At 37.4% G+C, this 23,152-nt stretch overlaps 1 long non-coding RNA gene across 2 annotated transcripts in view; it reads right to left on the bottom strand.

Annotated features, from left to right (window-relative positions):
- The window catches only part of LOC125102677 (uncharacterized), a 263,935-nt gene extending 241,296 nt beyond the window's left edge, over nucleotides 1-22,639 (bottom strand). For both annotated transcript variants that reach the window (XR_007128168.1, XR_007128167.1), the window contains exon 1: nucleotides 22,550-22,639. This is a non-coding gene — a long non-coding RNA (uncharacterized LOC125102677). The remainder of the gene's footprint in view (nucleotides 1-22,549) is intronic.
- Between the last annotated feature and the right edge of the window lie 513 nt (nucleotides 22,640-23,152).

Consider the following 23,152-nt stretch of genomic DNA (forward strand, 5'->3'; position numbering starts at 1 on the left):
GCTGGATAACCCTGGAAGGGGAGATGAAATCATGGGAGTCTGAAGGTTTGGGCCCCTGCTACTTACAGCAAGTCAAGAGATCTGGACTGCAGAGTCTGTCCACTGGAAGTGAGGTTATCACCTGGAATGCAATCAGGAGGGCCCTCTCTATGCTCTCCCATCTCACTGCAATCTTCTCTCACCACACCCACCCCACCCCCTTTACCAAACCACTGCAGGAGGAGGAAGCCATTACCAACCATACTATGCAGGCTCCCCAGGAGGCTTACAAAAGGCTCTGAGAACTGCAAACTTCCTGACAGCTCTCACACTATCAACATTACTTGCACAAACCCTTTCTAAGATTCCTTTGAACAGTGAGAATGTTAAAAGCCTAGAGCAAGGATATGACTCCAATGTGAGCACCTCAGGCTTATGTATATACTTGGATGGGAAGAAGGCCGACTTTTCTTAATTTTTACTTTACAGGTTGTCATTGCTATGGTATCCATACCTCTCTCTGACAGAATAGAGGACATAGAATCAATAATTCACAAACAGTATGGGGGAGAAAACACTATCTTACACGCATCCAAAATCCAAAAACTAGAAGTCAAATGTAGGGTATGCAGTTAGAAGCAAAGAGCTCCAACTGAAACCTGAGTCACACTTGTAACATCTTCTTCAGATGAAGGAGCACAATATGGCCTCAGTTCTCTGCCCACTGCCTCCACCCTAATAATACCCAGGTTTAATACTGCCTCAGGCAAAGAACAGAAGGCAAGAGAAAGGATTGTTGTTCTCTCTTTTCCTTTCTCCCTCTCTTAAGCTCCAAGGAAAAGTGTGTTTCCAGTGGCAGGCAGTGAATAAACTGAAGAGAGGTTTCATTTCACCTCTTTTCACCTCAGGTTAAATAAAACTTCTGCCAGAAAACATCCTGGCACTGTATCTATAGCTGAAGGTTTGGCAGATCTAACTCCATTCATAGCCAGGCACCCACCCCCTTTCCCATTGCTCCCCTCCTCTTGTGAACGCCCAAGGAATACACGGGAAAGAGCAGGAAGATGCTACACAGTTGATTCAATATTTTTTTCCCAACTAATTCTTATGCAAAAACAGACTCAGCAAAAAATATGCACTAAACACATCTATAGTGTGTTACATTTCACTCCTTCCTTCATGCATTCTCAGATAACGCAGCCTCTTATCTTTATTTCATCATAATGAGATATGGTTGGTACCAAGCAAAGTAGCATGTTGCAACCTTGGTTATACGCTTCAATATAACATGGTTAAGAGCATAGGGTCTGAGCACAGGCAATACTGTAAAGGACACCATGAAGATAGTGAAAGGCAATGTATGGAATGGGAGAAAATATTTGCAAACCATTATCTGATGAGGGATTAAAATCCAGAGTATATAAAGAACGTCTACAACTCAAAAAACAAAACAACCCTATTTGAAAATGAAAAAAAGATTGAAATAGACATTTTTCCAAAGAGGATTTACAAATCACATGAAAAGATACTCAACATCATTAATCACTAGGGAAATGCAAATCAAAAGCAAAGTGAGATACCATTATGGTGGCTTGTAGAAACCATTAGGGTGGCTCATAGAAAAAAAAAAATGTTGACAGGAAGGTAGAGAAATTGCAAACCTTGTACATTGCCCGTGGAATTTTAAAATGGTGCAGCCACTATGGAAAACAGTATACAACATCTCAAAAAAAAAAAGAAAAGAAAGAAACCCATTTGGAATTATCATAAGTTGTAGCAATTGTACTTCTGGTATATATATAAAAGAATCGAAAGCAGGGACTCAGATATTTGAACACCCATGTGGTATATTTATACTTTACCACAATAAAACATATCTAAGAATTTGAAAAAAGGAGCCTAACTTCTGGAGCCAAAGTTCCATATTTGCCACCCAAGCTACCCCACCTTAGCCTTGGGGCAAGTAATTTAACTTTCTGTTTTCTCAACTGTAAAATGGAATAGGTAGAGTGCCTAAGTCATAGGTTGTTGTGAGGTTCATGCCAGATGACAAAAAGGCAAAAAACTCTGGCAGATAATAAGTGCACAGAGTACGCTAGCTATTATTAAATGCTTCTTTGTATAGATGCTAAAAAGCCCAAAGCCATGGACAAATATATTTTTTTTTATTTTCTCCATCCGTCTTAGAGCATCCTCTATATATTACTAAATACTTATTGACTGATTGACTTCTTCATATACAAAGGTGAACCTTATTGACTCGATTTCCATGGCTGTTTTTCCAACACAGAATACAAATTACTATCGATCCATTCATATTCTTGAATAAGCCTCTTTGAACCAAAGATATACATTTATAGACATTTGGGTATTATCTTGAACATATAGATAATGCTGAGGTATTTTCATGAAAAGGACTTACTTTATATGGCTATATTCCAAGGTCAGGAGAATCATGAAATCTTCCCATTTTTGTTATTGCTAACCAACCTACAGAACCAATCACAGGGTACAATGTAACTGGGATATCACCATCTAAAGATAGATTCAAAGGAAGTTAAATAGATGGTAAAATCTCTAAGCCCCCAAAGCTGATACCTTCTTAGGTCTTTTCACATGAGGAAGGGGTTGAGGTGTGAAGGACATACAGGCCACCATTAGTTAACTCTAGATCAGATGATGTTGGGGATCCATATTTAAATTAAAAGCAAGTATATCTAAAGACGCTTTTGGTTTGTGTTGACAGCATGAGGTATAGGGCATTTGTTAATTCTCCCCACTTTAAAATTTTTTTAAATAAAAAACCTCTATCCAAAATCTGTTGTAATATAATATTAACAATCATTCTCAGAAATAACAGGTGATTTCTGAAATGTACAGCATTTTTACAAGCTTTTCCTAAAATGAGCTTTTTAAAATCTTGGCTGCTGCTGGCTTCTAAAATCATCTTCAATCTGAGTGAGAGCAAATTCATTTAACGGTTTATTTCTCCAACAATTTGAGTGACTATTTCCCCTAGATATCTTTTTCAGAGCCCACACCCTAAAGCTTCATAATTCCATTAAATCAGCACACAGCTGGGCAATTCTTTCTTTGCTCACATTATAGTGGTCCCCAGGGAATTTATGTAAATCTATGGAAATCATTTTAAAGTCTGTACTCTGAAAGGGAGGATGCATCCTCATTAAGTAAACGATTATATCTACGAACAAGCTAAAAGCAACATTCTGGAGAGCTAAATTAAACTTTCCATCAGGAAAACTAAACCATTCACTTTCAATAGGCTTTACCCAAATGCTACCAAAATCATAAGACAAAAGATTTTGAAGAAGTCCAAACAGATATGAAGGAAAGTGTGGCTGAGCCACCGTGGCAGGGCACAGCCTCCTTTCTGGTACAACCACTTAACATCACCTTGAGCCATGGTACAGGAAGTGGTTCATCCTTATCATTCACAGGCTATCAGGAAAGACTTCTGATAAAAGTATAAAAGGAAATGAACTCACAAAGTCCTTCAAAGTTCACCCAAGTCAACTCTAAGAACCCTAAATAAAACTAGAGTGTCTGAAGCTTAGAGGAGAGAATAGTATGTACCGAAGAGAGGACACAAGCTTTACAGTTAGACTTATCTACATCTTGTCCCCACCTCCTTCACTGAATAACTGAATAAATCACCTAGACTTCACAACATCTGTTTTCTTATTTGTAAATAGGTAATAATAATTCTTGAGATGATTTTTTAATGAAATAAACTATATAAAGCATCTACTCCAATGCCTAGAACACTGTTGCCATTCAAATGCCTTCAACTGAACCAAAAAAAAAAAGTGAAATCTGAGCAAGATCTGATCTCTAGAAATCAGGAACTAACTGGAAGGGAAAGGAAAGAAGTCCTCCACTTAAAAGTTTTAGGTTCTCAAAAATCTATGGTGCCTTCCCACTTTGGAGATCTGCTCACCTTTCTTACTGCCGAGAAAGTAGGGCTAAGGCAATTTATGAGAACATTGACTCAATATTGCCTCAAGCCTTTTCTTCTTAAGCCATTCCAACATTTACTATTTTCTCATATCTGAAAACTCCATACTCTACACAAGTGACATTTTGGTTCTGAAGTCAGAATTAAAAGTGAAAAAATAAAATTATCAAATACACCCACGAAAATCCTTTAGGTAGGTTTAGCATTGGAATAGTCTCTCAGGAAGGTAAGCATAGGCCATTTCTTATGCATTATTGGGACAGATTGCTGATTCTTCAGTTGAGCCCAAGTGAATCAGTTAGCTTGATTTTGAGATCCATGTCATCCCCAAAACATTTGAATAGACATAGATATACAGTTTCCAATAGTAGATTCATATTCCAATTAGCAAGATTCTCATAATCCATAGGAGGTAAGTGGAACAGAGACCAACAGATGAAAGGGTCGATTCCTATCTCCATGCACACACTGAATGCAGTAACTGGTGGAATAGCCTACACTACTTATATATTTATTTTAGTATGTCTTTATTTTGCAAAGCAATATGACATTTGCATACAGTGAATATGCGTTAATCAAATGCAAGCATGATATTATATCACATTTTAGTTTTGTGTTATGGAAATGAGATTGTATTCAATGGTAAACCCTACTAACCAGGCCACATATAAGGACTGGTAATTCTACTGCTCAAAGGAAAAAGAGAGAGACACATTCACATTTTAGGAATTAAGACAAAGCTTAGTCACCACAAGTAAAAATCTGGAAAGAACAAAAATATATGGAGAGTAAATAACATGCTGTTAAACAATGATGGGGCTAATCAAGAAATCAAAGAGGAAATTTTAAAAATGCATGGAGACAAATGAAAATGAAAGCACAATGGTCTAAAATCTTTGGGATACAGCAAAATTGGTTCTAAGAGGGAAGTTTATAGCAGCACAGCCCTACCTCAAGAAGAAAAAAAAAAAAATCTCAAATAAATACCTTAAACTTACATCTAAAGGAGCTAGAAAAATAACAAACAAAACTAGAACCAGTAGAAGGAAGGAAATAAAGATTAAAGCAGAAATAGGGGGAGGAGTCAAGATGGCGGAGAAGTAGCAGGCTGAGACTACTTCGGGTAGCGGGATATCAGCTAAATAGCTTATCTAAAGATTGCAAACACCTACAAATCCAACAGGAGATTGAAGAGAAGAAGAACAGCAATTCCAGAAACAGAAAATCAACCACTTTCTGCAAGGTAGGACTGGCGGAGAAGTGAATCCAAAGCGACGGGAAGATAGACCGCGGGGGGAGGGGCCGGCTCCCGGCTAGCGGCGGAGCAACGGAGCAAAATCAGGACTTTTAAAAGTCTGTTCCGCTGAGGGACATCGCTCCAGAGGCTTAACTGGGGTGAAGCCCAGGCGGGGTAAGCGCGGCCTCAGGTCCCGCAGGGTCGCAGAAGGATCGGGGGTGTCTCAGTGTCACAGAGCTTACCGGTATTAGAACGGGGAAGCCGGCTGCAGAGACAGAGCCGAGGAGTGACTCTCAGCTCGGGGTTGCCTTGAACCGGTCGCAGGCTCGGTCAGCTCGGAGCGCGGCCGGAGGCCAGGGTGACGAGAGTCATTTGGCGCTGTTCTCTGAGGGCGCACTGAGGAGTGGGGCCCCGGGCTCTCGGCTCCTCTGGGCCGGAGACCGGGAGGCCGCCATCTTTATTCCCGCCCTCCGGACTCTATGGAAAGCGCTCAGGGAACAAAAGCTCCCGAAAGCGAACCCGAGCGGATGACTCAGCGCGGCCCAGGGTAAGGGCAGTGCAACTCCGCCTGGGGCAAAGACGCTTGAGAATCACTACAACGGGCCCCTCCCCCAGAAGATCTACGGGAAACCCAGCCAGGACCAAGTTCACCTACCAAGGAGAACGGCGGAATTCCAGAGGGGAAGAAAGCAAAGCACGGAACTCATGGCTTTCTCCCCATGATTTTTTAGCCTTGCAGTTAATTTAATTTTTTTTTCTTTTTCAATTTTTTTTTCTTTTTCTCTTCTTCTGCTAAATTTTTTTTAACTTTTACCATTTTCTTTTTTTTAACGTTTTTTAAATAGTTTATCTAATATATATATATATATTTTCCTCTTTTTATATTTATTACTTTATCGGCTTTCTTTTTTTTAATAGTTTTTTTTTTCTTTCTTTCTGAGCCCCTTTTTATCCCCTTTCTCCCCCCTCACAATTCAGGATCTCTTCTGATTTGGCTAAAGCATATTTTCCTGGGGTTGTTGCCACCCTTTTAGTATTTTACTTGCTCCTTCATAAACTCTTATCTGGACAAAATGACAAGGCGGAAAAATTCACAACAAAAAAAAGAACAAGAGGCAGTACCAAAGGCTAGGGACCTAATCAATACAGACATTGGTAATATGTCAGATATAGAGTTCAGAATGATGATTCTCAAGGTTCTAGCCGGGCTTGAAAAAGGCATGGAAGATATTAAAGCAACCCTCTCGGGAGATATAAAAGCCCTTTCTGGAGAAATAAAAGAACTAAAATCTAACCAAGTTGAAATCAAAAAAGCTATTAATGAGGTGCAATCAAAATGGAGGCTCTCACTGCTAGGATAAATGAGGCAGAAGAAAGAATTAGCGATATAGAAGACCAAATGACAGAGAATAAAGAAGCTGAGCAAAAGAGGGACAAACAGCTACTGGACCACGAGGGGAGAATTCGAGAGATAAGTGACACCATAAGACGAAACAACATTAGAATAATTGGGATTCCAGAAGAAGAGGAAACAGAGAGGGGAGCAGAAGGTATATTGGAGAGAATTATTGGAGAGAATTTCCCCAATATGGCAAAGGGAACAAGCATCAAAATCCAGGAGGTTCAGAGAACCCCCCTCAAAATCAATAAGAATAGGTCTACACCCCGTCACCTAATAGTAAAATTGACAAGTCTTAGTGACAAAGAAAAGATCCTGAAAGCAGCCCGGGAAAAGAAGTCTGTAACATACAATGGTAAAAATATTAGATTGGCAGCAGACTTATCCACAGAGACCTGGCAGGCCAGAAAGAGCTGGCATGATATATTCAGAGTACTAAATGAGAAAAACATGCAGCCAAGAATACTATATCCAGCTAGGCTATCATTGAAAATAGACGGAGAGATTAAAAGCTTCCAGGACAAACAAAAACTGAAAGAATTTGCAAATACCAAACCAGCTCTACAGGAAATATTGAAAGGGGTCCTCTAAGCAAAGAGAGACCCTCAAAGTAGTAGATCAGAAAGAAACAGAGACAATATACAATAACAGTCACCTTACAGGCAATACAATGGCACTAAATTCATATCTCTCAATACTTACCCTGAATGTTAATGGGCTAAATGCCCCAATCAAAAGACACAGGGTATCAGAATGGATAAAAAAACAAAAACCATCTATATGTTGCCTACAAGAAACTCATCTTACACCCGAAGACACCTCCAGGTTTAAAGTGAGGGGGTGGAAAAGAATTTACCATGCTAATGGACATCAGAAGAAAGCAGGAGTGGCAATCCTTATATCAGATCAATTAGATTTTAAGCCAAAGATTATAATAAGAGATGAGGAAGGACACTATATCATACTCAAAGGAACTGTCCAACAAGAAGATCTAACAATTTTAAATATCTATGCCCCTAACGTGGGAGCAGCCAACTATATAAACCAATTAATAACAAAATCAAAGAAACACATCGACAAGAATACAATCATAGTAGGGGATTTTAACACTCCCCTCACTGAAATGGACAGATCATCCAAGCAAAAGATCAACAAGGAAATCAAGGCCTTAAATGACACACTGGACCAGATGGACATCACAGATATATTCAGAACATTTCATCCCAAAGCAACAGAATACACATTCTTCTCTAGTGCACATGGAACGTTCTCCAGAATAGATCACATTCTTGGTCCTAAATCAAGTCTTAACCGGTATCAAAAGATTGGGATCATTCCCTGCATATTTTCAGACCACAATGCTCTAAAGCTAGAACTCAATAACAAGAGGAAATTTGGAAAGAACCCAAATACATGGAGACTAAACAGCATCCTTCTAAAGAATGAATGGGTCAACCAGGAAATCAAAGAAGAATTGAAAAAAATTATGGAAACAAATGATAATGAAAACACAACAGTTCAGAATCTGTGGGACACAACAAAGGCAGTCCTGAGAGGAAAATATATAGCGGTACAAGCCTTTCTCAAGAAACAAGAAAGGTCTCAGGTACACAACCTAACCCTACACCTAAAGGAGCTGGAGAAAGAACAAGAAAGAAACCCTAAACCCAGCAGGAGAAGAGAAATCATAAAGATCAGAGCAGAAATCAATGAAATAGAAACCAAAAAAACAATAGAACAAATCAACGAAACTAGGAGCTGGTTCTTTGAAAGAATTAATAAGATTGATAAACCCCTGGCCAGACTTATCAAAAAGAAAAGAGAGAGGACCCAAATCAATAAAATCATGAATGAAAGAGAGATCACAACGAACACCAAAGAAATACAGACAATTATAAGAACATACTATGAGCAACTCTACGCCAACAAATTTGACAATCTGGAAGAAATGGATGCATTCCTAGAGACATATAAACTACCACAACTGAACCAGGAAGAAATAGAAAGCCTGAACAGACCCATAACCAGTAAGGAGATTGAAACAGTCATCAAAAATCTCCAAACAAACAAAAGCCCAGGGCCAGACGGCTTCCCGGGGGAATTCTACCAAACATTTAAAGAAGAACTAATTCCTATTCTCCTGAAACTGTTCCAAAAAATAGCAATAGAAGGAAAACTTCCAAACTCATTTTATGAGGCCAGCATCACCTTGATCCCAAAACCAGACAAGGATCCCAACAAAAAAGAGAACTACAGACCAATATCCTTGATGAACACAGATGCAAAAATTCTCACCAAAATACTAGCCAATAGGATTCAACAGTACGTTAAAAGGATTATTCACCACGACCAAGTGGGATTTATTCCAGGGCTGCAAGGCTGGTTCAACATCCGCAAATCAATCAATGTGATACAACACATTAATAAAAGAAAGAACAAGAACCATATGATACTCTCCATAGATGCTGAAAAAGCATTTGACAAAGTACAGCATCCCTTCCTGATCAAAACTCTTCAAAGTGTAGGGATAGACGGCATATACCTCAATATTATCAAAGCCATCTATGAAAAACCCACCGCAAATATCATTCTCGATGGAGAAAAACTGAAAGCTTTTCTGCTAAGGTCAGGAACACGGCAGGGATGTCCGTTATCACCACTGCTATTCAACATAGTACTAGAAGTCCTAGCGTCAGCAATCAGACAACAAAAGGAAATTAAAGGCATCCAAATCAGCAAAGAACAAGTCAAACTATCACTCTTCGCAGATGATATGATACTATATGTGGAAAACCCAAAAGACTCCACTCCAAAACTGCTAGAACTTGTACAGGAATTCAGTAAAGTGTCAGGATATAAAATCAATGCACAGAAATCAGTTGCATTTCTCTACACCAACAACAAGACAGAAGAAAGAGAAATTAAGGAGTCCATCCCATTTACAATTGCACCCAAAACTATAAGATACCTAGGAATAAACCTAACCAAAGAGACTAAGAATCTATACTCAGAAAACTATAAAGTACTCATGAAAGAAATTGAGGAAGACACAAAGAAATGGAAAAATGTTCCATGCTCCTGGATTGGAAGAATAAATATTGTGAAAATGTCTATGCTACCTAAAGCAATCTACACATTTAATGCAATTCCTATCAAAATACCATCCATTTTTTTCAAAGAAATGGAACAAATAATCCTAAAATTTATATGGAACCAGAAAAGACCTCGAATAGCCAAAGGAATATTGAAAAAGAAAGCCAAAGTTGGTGGCATCACAATTCCGGACTTCAAGCTCTATTACAAAGCTGTCATCATCAAGACAGCATGGTACTGGCACAAAAACAGACACATAGATCAATGGAACAGAATAGAGAGCCCAGAAATGGACCCTCAACTCTATGGTCAACTCATCTTCGACAAAGCAGGAAAGAATGTCCAATGGAACAAAGACAGCCTCTTCAATAAATGGTGTTGGGAAAATTGGACAGCCACATGCAGAAAAATGAAATTGGATCATTTCCTTACACCACACACGAAAATAGACTCAAAATGGATGAAGGATCTCAATGTGAGAAAGGAATCCATCAAAATCCTCGAGGAGAACACAGGCAGCAACCTCTTCGACGTCAGCCGCAGCAACATCTTCCTAGGAACATCACCAAAGGCAAGGGAAGCAAGAGCAAAAATGAACTTTTGGGATTTTATCAAGATCAAAAGCTTTTGCACAGCAAAGGAAACAGTGAACAAAACCAAAAGACAACTGACAGAATGGGAGAAGATATTTGCAAATGACATATCAGATAAAGGGCTAGTGTCCAAAATCTATAAAGAACTTAGCAAACTCAACACCCAAAGAACAAATAATCCAATCAAGAAATGGGCAGAGGACATGAACAGACATTTCTGCAAAGAAGACATCCAGATGGCCAACAGACACATGAAAAAGTGCTCCATATCACTCGGCATCAGGGAAATACAAATCAAAACCACCATGAGATTTCACCTCACACCAGTCAGAATGGCTAAAATTAACAAGTCAGGAAATGACAGATGCTGGCGAGGATGCGGAGAAAGGGGAACACTCCTACACTGTTGGTGGGAATGCAAGCTGGTGCAACCACTCTGGAAAACAGCATGGAGGTTCCTCAAAATGTTGAATATAGAACTACCCTTGACCCAGCAATTGCACTGCTGGGTATTTACCCTAAAGATACAAACATAGTGATCCGAAGGGGCACGTGCACCCGAATGTTTATAGCAGCAATGTCTACAATAGCCAAACTATGGAAAGAACCTAGATGTCCATCTACAGACGAATGGATCAAGAAGATGTGGTATATATACACAATGGAATACTATGCAGCCATCAAAAGAAATGAAATCTTGCCATTTGCGACGACGTGGATGGAACTAGAGGGTATCATGCTTAGCGAAATAAGTCAATCGGAGAAAGACAACTATCATATGATCTCCCTGATATGAGGGAGAGGAGATGCAACATGGGGGGTCGAGGGGGTAGGAGAAGAGTAAATGAAACAAGATGGGATTGGGAGGGAGACAAACCATAAGTGACTCTTAATCTCACAAAACAAACTGAGGGTTGATGGGGGGAGGGGGTTGGGAGAGGGGGTGGGGTTATGGATATCGGGGAGGGTATGTGCTATGGTGAGTGTTGTGAAGTGTGTAAACCTGGCGATTCGCAGACCTGTACCCCTGGGGATAAAAATATATGTTTATAAAGCTGTAAAAAAAAAAAAAAAAAAAAAAAGAAAGGATGAATCCCCAAGTTTTGTAGCAACATGGACGGGACTGGAAGAGATTATGCTGAGTGAAATAAGTCAAGCAGAGAGAGTCAATTATCATATGGTTTCACTTATTTGTGGAGCATAACAAATAGCATGGAGGACAAGGGGAGATGGAGAGGAGAAGGGAGTTGAGGGAAATTGGAAGGGGAGGTGAACCATGAGAGACTATGGACTCTGAAAAACGATCTGAGAATTTTGAAGGGGTGGGGGGTGGGAGGTTGGGGGCACCAGGTGGTGGGTATTGTAGAGGGCACGGATTGCATGGAGCACTGGGTGTGGTGCAAAAATAATGAATACTGTTATGCTGAAAAAAATAAAAAAATTAAAAAAAAAAAAAAGATTAAAGCAGAAATATATATATATAACAGATCAATGAAACCAGGAACTGCTTCTCTAAAAAAATGAACAAAATTGATAAACCTTTAATAAGACTCACCAAAACAAAAAAAGATAGAGAGAGAAAGAGAGAGAAAAGGACTCAAAATCAGAAATGAAAGAAGAGAAATAACTGATACCATAGAAATACAAAGGATTATAAGAGAATATTATAAAAATAGGTATGTCAACAAATTGGACAACCTAGAAGAAATGGTTAAATTCCTAGGAACATATAACCTCCCAAAACCAAATCAGGAAGAAATAGAAAAATCTGAAGAGATAACAAGCAATGAAATTGCATCAGTAATCAAAAAACCCAAAAAACCAAAGTCCAGGACCAAATGGCTTCACACATGAATTCTACCAAACATTTAAAGAAGAGCCAATATCTATTCTAAAAAGTAAAAGAGGAAGGAAAGCTTCCAAATTCATTCTATGAGGCCACCATTACCCTGATACCAAAAGCTGATGAAGACACCACTAAAAAAGAGAACTTCAGGCCATTATCTCTGATGAACATAGATGTAAAAATCGTCAACAGAATATTAGCAAACTGAATCCTAAAATAAATTTTTAAAATTCAGCATGATCAAGTGGGATTTATTCCTGAGATGCAAGGTGGTTCAATATTCATAAATCTATCAACGTAATACACATCAGCAAAAAAAAAAAAAAAAGGGATACAAACCATATGATCATTTGAATAGACGCAGAAAAAGCTTTTGACAAAGTACAGTACCCATTCATGATAAAAACCCTCAGCAAAGCAGATTTAGAGGAAACATACCTCAACATAATAAAGGCCATATATGAAAAAACCACAGCTAACATCATAATCAATGGTGAAAAACTGAGAGCTTTTCTCTCAAGGCCAGGAACAAGACAGGGATGTCCACTCTCACCACTTTTATTCAACATATTACTGGAAGTCCCAGCCACAGAAGATAAGAAAGATGAATAAAAGACATCTAAACTGGAAAGGAAGAAGTTAAACTTTCACTATTTGCAGAAGACATGATACTCTATATTTAAAAAAAAATAAAAATAAAAAAATGAAAAAAATAAAAAACCTGGGGTGCCTGGGTGGCTCAGTGGGTTAAAGCCTCTGCCTTCAGGTCATGATCTCAGGGTCCTGGGATCGAACCCACATCAGGCTCTCTGCTCAGCGGCAAACCTGCTTCTTCCTCCCTCCCTCTCTGTCTGCCTCTCTGCCTACTTGTGATCTCTCTGCCTGTCAAATAAATAAATAAAATTTTTAAATAAATAAATAACCTAAAGACCCCATCAAAAAATGTTAGACTTGATAAATGAATTCAGTAATGTTATTGGATAACAAAATCAATATACAGAAATTCCTTGCATTTTTATACACTAATAATGAAGTAGCAGAATGAGAAATTAAGAAAATAATCCCATTTACAACTGCACCAAAATTATTAAAATATCTAGGGATAAACTTAACCAAGCAGTTGAATGACTCATAGTCCACGAAGTACAAAATAATTGCTGGAAGAAATTGAAGATGACACAAACAAATGGAAATATTTCCCATGTTCATGGGTTGGAAGAAAAAATACTGTTAAAATCTCCCTATTACCCAAAACAATCTATACATTTAATGCAATCCCTAACAAAATACCAACAGCATTTTTCACAGAACTACAACAAATAACCCTAAAGTTAGTATGGACCACAAAAAAACTCTGAATAGCCAAAGCAATGTTGAAAAGGGAGAACAAAACTAGAAGCCTCACAACCCCACATTTCAAGATATACTATAAAGTTATAGTAATCAAAACAGTATGGTATTGCCACAAAAATATACACATAGATCAATAGAACTCTGGAGAGTGCAGAAATAAACCCATGATTTATGGTCAATTAATCTTTGACAGAGGAGGTAAGATGTTTCTGCAAGTCCCCAGAAGTCAGTGTGGTGTCAGGAACTCAGTCCCTGGCTCCGCCTATAGGGATACAGGGCAAGAATGGGGAGCAGCAGGATCTTTGAGTTGCTCCTCTAGGCAAGTCTTTGGAATGCCCCCAAATAGCCCTTAATGGGAAAAAGACAGTTTCTTCAACAAATAGTGTTGGAAAACTGGACATTGACATGCAAAAGAAATGAAACTTGTCCACTTTCTTACGCCATACACAAAAATAAACTCAAAATGGATTAAGGACCTAAATGTAAGACCTGAAACCATAAAAAGCTAGAATAGAACACAGGCAGCAATTTCTCTGACATCAGATGTAGCAACATTTTTCTAGATATGTCTCCTGAGGCAAGAGAAACAAAAGCAAAAACTAACTATTGAGACTACATCAAAATAAGCTTCTGCACAACAAAGGAATCAAAACAAAAAAGACAACCTATGGACTGAGAAATTATGTTGGTAAATGATATACCTGATAAAGGGTTAGTTATCCAAAATATATATATAAAAAAACTTACACAACTCAATAACATCAAAAAGTTCAATTGAAAAATGGGCAGAAGACACAGACATTCCTCCAAGGAATGCCTTGGAGATCCAGATGGCCAACAGACACATGGAAAGATGCTCAACATCACTCATCATCAGGGAAATATAAATCGAAACCACAATGAGATATCACCTCATACCTGTCAGATTGGTTAAAATAAAAAACTCGAGTGTATAAAAGCTCAAGAAACAATGAGTGTTTCTTGGTGAGGATGTGGAGAAAAAGAAACCTTTGAATACTGTTGGTGGGGATGCAAACTCGGGCAGTCACTGTAGAAAAAGTATAGAGCTTCATCAAGAAAGTACGAAGAGAACCACCATATGATCTAGTAGTTCCACTGCTGGATATTTACCCAAAGAATACAAAAACACTAATTTGAAAAAATATATGTACCTCTAAGTTTATTGCAGCATTATCTACAATAGCCAAATTATGGAAGCGGCCCAGTGTCCATTAATAGATGAATAGATAAAGATGTGATACATGATGGGTAGATAGATAGATAACAGAATATTGCTCAGCTATAAAAAAGAATGAAATGTTGCCTTTTGCAACAACATGGATGAATCTAGAGAGTGAAATGTTGAGTACAATAAGTCAAAGAACTATAAATACCATATGATTTCACTCATATGCAGGACTTAAGAAACAAAACAAATAAAGGAAAAAAGACAAATGACAAACCAGACTCTGAAGTACAGGGAACAAATTCATGGTTACCAGAAGGGAGGGGGGAGAATAGGTGAAATAGGCCAAGGGGATTAAGGGTACACTTACCATGATGAGCACTGAATAAGGAATAGAATTGTTGAACCACTACATTGTACACCTGAAACTGATAGAACACTGTAGGTTAACTATACTGAAATTAACTTTTTTTAAAAAAGACAAATCTTGGGCAGGATGCACAATCTAGTCACTGTTACGGTTAAGGTAGCCCCAGAGTCATAGCTATCCGTTTCTGTTTGTCCAGACCTCTGTTGCCTGGGTTTTGTCCATCCTACTTAGAACATCTCTTCAATTTTATTTCATTTCTTTGGGAAAAGGAAAGAAAGAGAAAAGAACATTCTCTTCTGGCAGCAGCATCAGATTTTGATCCAGAAAACCTGGAATACCTAATCTTTCGAATCTATCTCCAGATCTCTATTTTGTCTTCAGCTCTTGCCCTTTTCACTCCTTCAGTCTCAACATGGAGGGAGAAGGACAATAAACCTGATGGGTAACATGCAATGTTTAACAATGACTCTAGTCTTAGAAACTGGTATATGCAGAGATTCTGGTATATCATTTTTAAAATAAACCCAGCTGCATTGTGCTGTAACATGAAAACAAAAAAAAAAAAATGACCATTCACTTCCTGAAAAGGGAGAAATAAGTTGTTTTTAAATTCTTAATTTCTATTTTCAATATGAAATATCTAAAATGTAAAGGCGTCATTTTAATAAATAGAGAGGTAGAGATACAGGGGCTCTAAAGATTTGTTGTAAATATTTTGTAAGGAAATTGGCTTCACATTATTATCAAAATTTTAGCTTTAATCATTAAAGCCACATTTAATCTTCTACAAAGACTCTGTTCCTCCTGCAGGCACAGCTCCCTGCGGCTCCCTCCTCCATGCTCCTCTTGTGCACATTTATCATAAGTGATGATATTAACACATGTTTTCTTATATTTCAAATTTATACACATCTGTTTCCTCCATGTGATGGTAAAGCTTCTTGCTTATTTTGGGGAAGTAAATTCAGTTTCTTTCAAAGAGTAGAGGCTCAATGAATATTGACTGGGCCTTATTTGGATTATTTTGTTTTGAGCTTTGGAACTAATGAGAGTGCCTTTCCTTCCTCCCCCCTTGGACCATCCCTCACCCTCTCAACTAGCTGTCTTTTGCTGTTTTCTATATACACCACCCCTTATACACCAGTTCACAATTTCTTGGGCTCATGTGTCTTTTGCTTCAACTGCTGCTGCAGTAACCAGCTCTGCATGGATCAAGAATGATTTTATTCATACAAGCTTGACAGTACATTACTTTAAGGCCAAACCATGAGTTTCTCACCAACCCAGAACTTCCTTGTTGACACTGCCCACAGTTGCAGTCTGGAGCTTCTGGGGAGTGAGGTCCCAGCACAGCAAACTTTTAACCAGTGGCCAACAACAACAAAATAAATAAACCCTTTGTCTTTCTCAATTGTCTATGGTCCTGAGATGCATCTGATGTGATCTTTCATGGGACACCCCTATAGTATAAAGCAGCCTACATCAGCAGCACATCCCCCCCAGCCAGCCCTTTCTCCCTCCCTATCTCAAAATTTTTTACACTCACCCCTGTCTCTCTTAATAAAAACATTTGCATGAATTCTTACATCGGATTCTGTTTTCTGGGGTCTTGGGCTACAATGCCCATCCACGTCACAGCCCCCTGCCGAGTGGACACAGTCATGTCTGCTTCAGATAATCCTCTCTGCTTTTTAGGGGAGGATTTCACAAGGGTGTACACCTAACACAAAGGCAAGCACTAACTAAGCCAGCCAGCAAGACTCTAGACCTGGTATAACAAGCTGAGCAAGTTGAAATCGTCCCTTAGGGAACTCAGAAGTGAAGAATAAAACATGAAGGTGGGGTGGCAGGCAGAAGGTGGCAGGGCAGCCATGATGTTCTAATTGCTCAATTCAGTAACAATTCTTTTTTTTTTTTAAAGATTTTATTTATTTATTTGACAGACAGAAATCACAAGTAGGCAGAGAGGCAGGCAGAAGCAATCTCCCCGCTGAGCAGAAAGTCTGATGCGGGGCTCAATCCCAGGACCCCGGGATCATGACCTGAGCCGAAGGCAGAGGCTTTAACCCACTGAGCCACCCAGGTGCCCCAATTCAGTAACGATTCTATGGCATGTTCCTTCCTTCTTTCTCTTCAACTCCTTTGTAGATACTACCAATACTTAAGTCGGAGAATACTGTTCGTTTCCAGGTCCCAGTTTTCATCTTAAGTGAGACCCTTACCATCCTATCTGATTAATTGAAACCCGTTTCTAACCTGGCTTTTCTGAGCTCAGGCTCTTCCTAACAGTTCATATTGTTTATCATTGCGATCCCATCGCTTCTCGGCTTTTTGGCCAAGATCAAGTGTATAATTGCCATCCTTTCCAATGGCATTCATCATATCAATTTCTCTTCTATGAGAAAAGTTTGATAACTTTAACTTTTTTGATAAAGGTAACATTAAGTGGCTCCCTTCTTCGTCAGTCTATCAACATTAAATTCAGCTTCATTTTTCACTCTATTTTTTTTTTTTTTACTACAATTCCACCCTCAAGCCTTATTCCTAAAATGTAGTTTATGGACTTCCAGTTTAAAGAATACTATTTCATCCCATGTGTTCAACAACTCAGTATGCTAAAACTATTGAAATGACCAACAAATTTTAAAGCTAAAACATGTATCTATGTTAGAATATATGGAAAGTTTCCCTTAAAAGATAGAAAACTTGACAGTTTCTATAAAATGCAGTACATGACAGGTCAGATGAAGGGATATACTGAACACAATTCACAACAGCCAACAGAGGATTGAAGACATTAGTATGTATAGAGAATTTGAATGACATACTAAAGCTAAGTAAGAAAGAAGGAAAGAAGCATAGAAAAAAATGGACAAAGAGAAAGTACAAACTAAGATAGTAGAAATAAGTAAATATCACAATATTTATGTATATAGACCAAACTTGCCAGTTAAAAACAGAAATCTTAAGGCTCGATAAACAAAAATTCAACTATATGCTCTGTATGAGAGACACATCAAAAATGTAAAAACAAAACATGACTCAGAGATCTACCCAGCAAATAATAGCCCAGAGAAAGCTGGGAGAGCTATATTAATGTTATAAAAATAGTCTTTAAGGTTAAAAAAAAAGCCATTATCAGGGAGAAGTGGTGATACTATGTGAAGAGTAAAGTTTTTTCCAATAAGATTTAACAATTAGTTATGTATTATGAACCTACCTCAAATTACATAGTGCAAAACATTCAAGAATTACAGAGAGAAACTGACAAATCATCATAATAATACAAAGATGAAATATAAGTTTCTTGAGTATCCATCATTCAAGCAGGAAAAAAAATCTATAAATATCTAAAAAAATCTATTAAAAAAATCGTTGGACTACCAATCTTGACTTAATGGATATATATAGATAAATAGAGAAATTCCATATTTTCCTCTCAAGTACACAAGATACATTTACCAAAATTGAACACATTAATCCATAAAGCAAAGCTCATTATGTGTGCATATGTGTATGTGTGTGTAATGTATTCACTATATCATATAGAGAGAATATATATAGTGTTCGTATATATGTATGAATTATATATTCCTATATACATACATATATATGAAGACTATATACTATATATACTCTATATACTCTTGTCCTCTAGCCACAATGCAACTAAATCAGAAATTATTTGAGATAAAGGAAGGTCTCTCACACACAAGAATAAATGGAATAGTATATGGAATGTCTTTGTATCCTTCAGTGGTCTTCAATAATTATTCAACTTCTAGTCAATCTTTTATCACATATACACCTACTCCCATCTGAATTTTTCTGAAGCAGATTCACTCCATAAATATTTGTAACTCTATTTACAAGGGACACTTTTAAATAACCATTATACCATTATTATATATTTTTTTAAGTATACAAAATTTCCTCAAATATCCAGTGTTCAAGTTTCCCTGATTATCTCATTTTTTTTAATTTGTTCAAGTCAGAATCCATATAAGTATCACAAATTGCATTTGATAAGTGTCCTTGAAGTCCCAAATAGATACATTATTAAAACTCCATACAACTGAAATTTTAAAACCACACTTCCAAATAACTCATAGGTCACAAAAGAAATGATAATGGAACACTGACAATATTTGTAACTGAACAAAGAGAAAAATATCAATATAGCTAAAACTTTGAAATGCAATGAAAGCAATAATTGGAAAAAATGTTTATCCTTCAATGTTTATAGTAGAAAAAATGTTGGAAATTAATGATTTGAATATTCAATGTAAGAATTTGGTCGGGGGGGAACAATCAATATAAACAAACAACAACAACAAGAACAACGGAACAGGGGCACCTGGGTGGCTTAGTGGGTTAGGGCCTCTGCCTTCAGCTCGGGTCATGTTCCCGGAGTCCTGGGATCGAGCCCCGCATCAGGCTCTCTGCTCGGCGGGGAGCCTGCTACCTCCTCTCTCTCTGCCTGCTTCTCTGCCGACTTGTGATCTCTGTCTATCAAATAAATAAATAAAATCTTAAAAAAAAAAGAAAGAACAAAACAGAAGGAAGAAACAAAGAAAAGAATAGATTACTGAGGGGTGCCTGGGTGGCTCAGTCGGTTAAGCATGGTTGTTTGATTTGGGCTCAGATCATGATCTCATGGTCATGATCTCATGGTGGTGAGATCAAGCCCCATGGTGGGCTCCACCCTCAGCAGGGAATCTGCTTGAGATTCTCCCTCTTTATCTCCTTCTGCCCCTCTCCCTGTGCATGGTCTCTCTCTCTCTCTCTCTTTCTTTCTCTCTCTCTATATATACGTATATATAAATCTTTAAAAAATAAAGATAGATTGTTGAAATAAAAGACTAAAGTACAACACGGGATCGATGCAATGGAATAAAGATAGCTCCAATTCTTTGACACGCATTCCTTTGATTGGAAGGATCCATTTCCCCCACCCCTTGAATCTTTGTTCTATGACTGCTCTAATCATATGGCAGAAATGATGTTTTGCCAGTTCTAGGTCTAGACTGTAAGAAAACTTGTAATTTCTACTGTCCGTTTCTGTGTACATTTTCAGAGCTCTGAACTGCAATGTAAGAAGGCTCCATAACTTTGTTGGAAAGGCCATGTGGCAAGGCCCTGTGCTGCATGGGTGGAGGGAGAAACCCATCTGAGCTTAGCCTCCTCAGTTTTCTTGCCAAGGCATCAGGCACCTGAGTGAAGCAATCTTTGTTTTTTAATATTTTAATTATTTATTTGACACAGAGAAAGAGAGGGAGAGAGAGAGAGAGCATAACCAGGGGGAGCAGCAAACAGAAAGAGAGGAAGAAGGAGGCTCCCCGCTGAGCAGAGAGCCTGGCATGCATGAAGGATTGGATTCCAGGAACCTGGGATCATGACTTGAGCCAAAGGCAGATCCTTAACTGAGGTACCCCCTGAGTGAAGCAGTCTTAAACTCTCCAGACCACACCAACAACCAACAGAATACCACCACATATACCCAGTCAAAAGCTCAAGAAGCAGAACAACAACCCAGGCAAACTCTACCTGAATTCTTAACCCACAAAATCATGAAATAATGAAATGGTGGTTGTTTTAAACCAGTCTGTATTAAGGATAGTTTGTTACACAGTAAAAGATATATGATAGCAATAAATAAAGCCAAAGTTGGCTCTTTGAAAAGACTAATAAAATTTGTCAATAATCTCTAGTGAGATTTTCCAAGGGAAAAAAAAAATCAAGAAAACTAAGAAAAAATACATTAAGAAAAAAAGGACTGTGTATCAGACTATGTAACAGGGAGATGATTAGATTCAAGCCACCAGGCAGAATCAGGACAATCTGATGTGGCAGAACAAGCACTTTGTTGAGATACATATTCTTCCACCAGCTAACTTTGGGCAAGTCATTTAAGTCTACTGGACTGCAGTCTGATTACAAAATAAAACAAAACAAAAAACTAAAGCTCCTTCCATAGGTTGATTCCTTGATGTGACTTCTCAGTGTATGTTTAGTCCCTGCTATTTAGAGGAGTTGTACTTTAAAAATGGTGGAATATAGAGCAAGGAACAAAGTAGAATTCAGAAGGGAACCAACCATCATGGCTTCCTCTCTTTGCTTAAGATGGAAAAAAAAGGTGGAGAGTGACTTTTTTTTTTTTTTTTTTTACAAAATTTTAGTATGCATATTCAGGATCTTCTCATGGTAATAAAGTCAATAAAAATTTGTTTGAATTAAATTAACACGAACACACTGAAAGTCTTTTTCCCAGTACAAAAAGCAACCACATTAGCAGTTTGATAAATAGAATGCCTATAATGAAAGAACTAATTTTTACTCTTATATGTCTATAAAGCACTATATAGTAAAATTTAGTTTTTAAAAGATTTTGCAAGATTTTGGGACTCATACAAATGACTTGTGCTGTGATATGATGTGGAGTTCAAATGGAACTAAGTACTTATCAAAAACATGGCCCCAAGTTCTACTTTGCTCTATATTTTTCAACAGTAACTTAAAATTTTTCCAAGACTTGAGAAACTATTTATGTCTTTCTGAAAGTTATTTAACATGGAATTTAGCTAATGAAGTTTTGTAGTGTGTTAAATATCTTTCTGATATTTTGGAATGATTTTGAAACATATGGATAGAGGGGGTGGGAAGGGCCATAGTTCTATCAAAATGTTCTAGCTTGTTACCTTAGATAAAATTAAAAGCTACATGTTATCACCTTAGTTTCTGGTGAGGAAGTTTATTAGTTTAAATGCCTTTTCAAATTCCAAAATAAATTCAACTCTGAAATTTATTGTATAATAAAAATCTAGACAAGTTGACATAATGAATAGATTACAGGCTCCAATGGAAAGATTTAGTCTGTCTAAAAAAGGATATCATTAAAATTTTCTTATTTTATTTTAAATTAGCAAAGCCATTTCACTTATTCAGTTGTTTTCCAATTAGGATAAGCCTTTGCATGGTAAAATAAACATTTATGGTTTAACATATACAGTATAAACATGAGAAGCATCATACCCATTAATAGATACAGATCAATCTTTTACTTTCCCACTCTGAAACATATAAAAACATCTTTAAATAGACATAGCTATATAATATAACATATTTATGTAAGAGTTCACATTCTTATTAAAATTAAGATTAGGACATCAATCATATTCTTTACCCATTACTACTTCAAAAAATGAAAATAAAAATCCCTAGCTATATGCTTTTTAAATTTTTCAAGTGTCCTCTTTATCTTTGTGAGCTAGCTAGTTACCTACTACAAGGCATTAGTAATTCCTTTCTTTCCAAGTTATTTTTAGGGTGCTTTTGCTTTATTAAGATGTCCACCAAATGCTAAAACATTAAATACTGAGTTCCCTCTTCTATGTCTACCCCACAGAGAGGAGATTTCTTGCTTCAAACCTCAGTGCACACATGTAAACAAAATTACTCAAAACAAGGCAACAAGTGAGAAGCAGGGTTAAAATAAGAACTCAGACAATCTGACTCACAATCCAGCATTCAACTCCCTATAACTTGCTGTTTTCCTTTGTCCTCTTTGCTGTGAACCAAGATACTTGTTCTTTAGCAGGGTGTTTCTGCTGCAAATCCAGTTGCTACTGCATTATGCAATGAAGTCAGAAGCCTGAGCTTGTGACATCAATATAGGTTGCTATGGTAACTCTTTCCATAAGTATTACAGGTTCATTGTAGGCTCAAAAAAGAGGACTTCAGCACAGTAGCAAAATAGCTGGCATTAGTCAGCCTAAATTACAATAATAACTGGTTCAAAGAAATTTTTTACTAGCTATAATAAATACAGATTTTTATATTTATGTTTTGTGTCATTATCAAAAGTCATTTTTCAAATATATTAATTTTTTTAAATGAAATTCTCCATAGATATAACATTGCTACTGACCTTCTGATATAACAGATCCAAAGATCCAGGAAGAAGAGAGTCTTGCTGTAACACAGCTTATTATTCCATGCCTTGTGTCATTCCAGAAGTCAAGTAATGTTATGCATTATCTCTTTGGAATTAATTCATAATAGTATGATTTAAATTGTTGTCAGATTACAGAAATTATAAAAAGGTTTCAAGGAGTTGCACA

Source organism: Lutra lutra, chromosome 6, assembly GCF_902655055.1.
Source record: "Lutra lutra chromosome 6, mLutLut1.2, whole genome shotgun sequence".
NCBI classification, from domain to species: domain Eukaryota; kingdom Metazoa; phylum Chordata; class Mammalia; order Carnivora; family Mustelidae; genus Lutra; species Lutra lutra.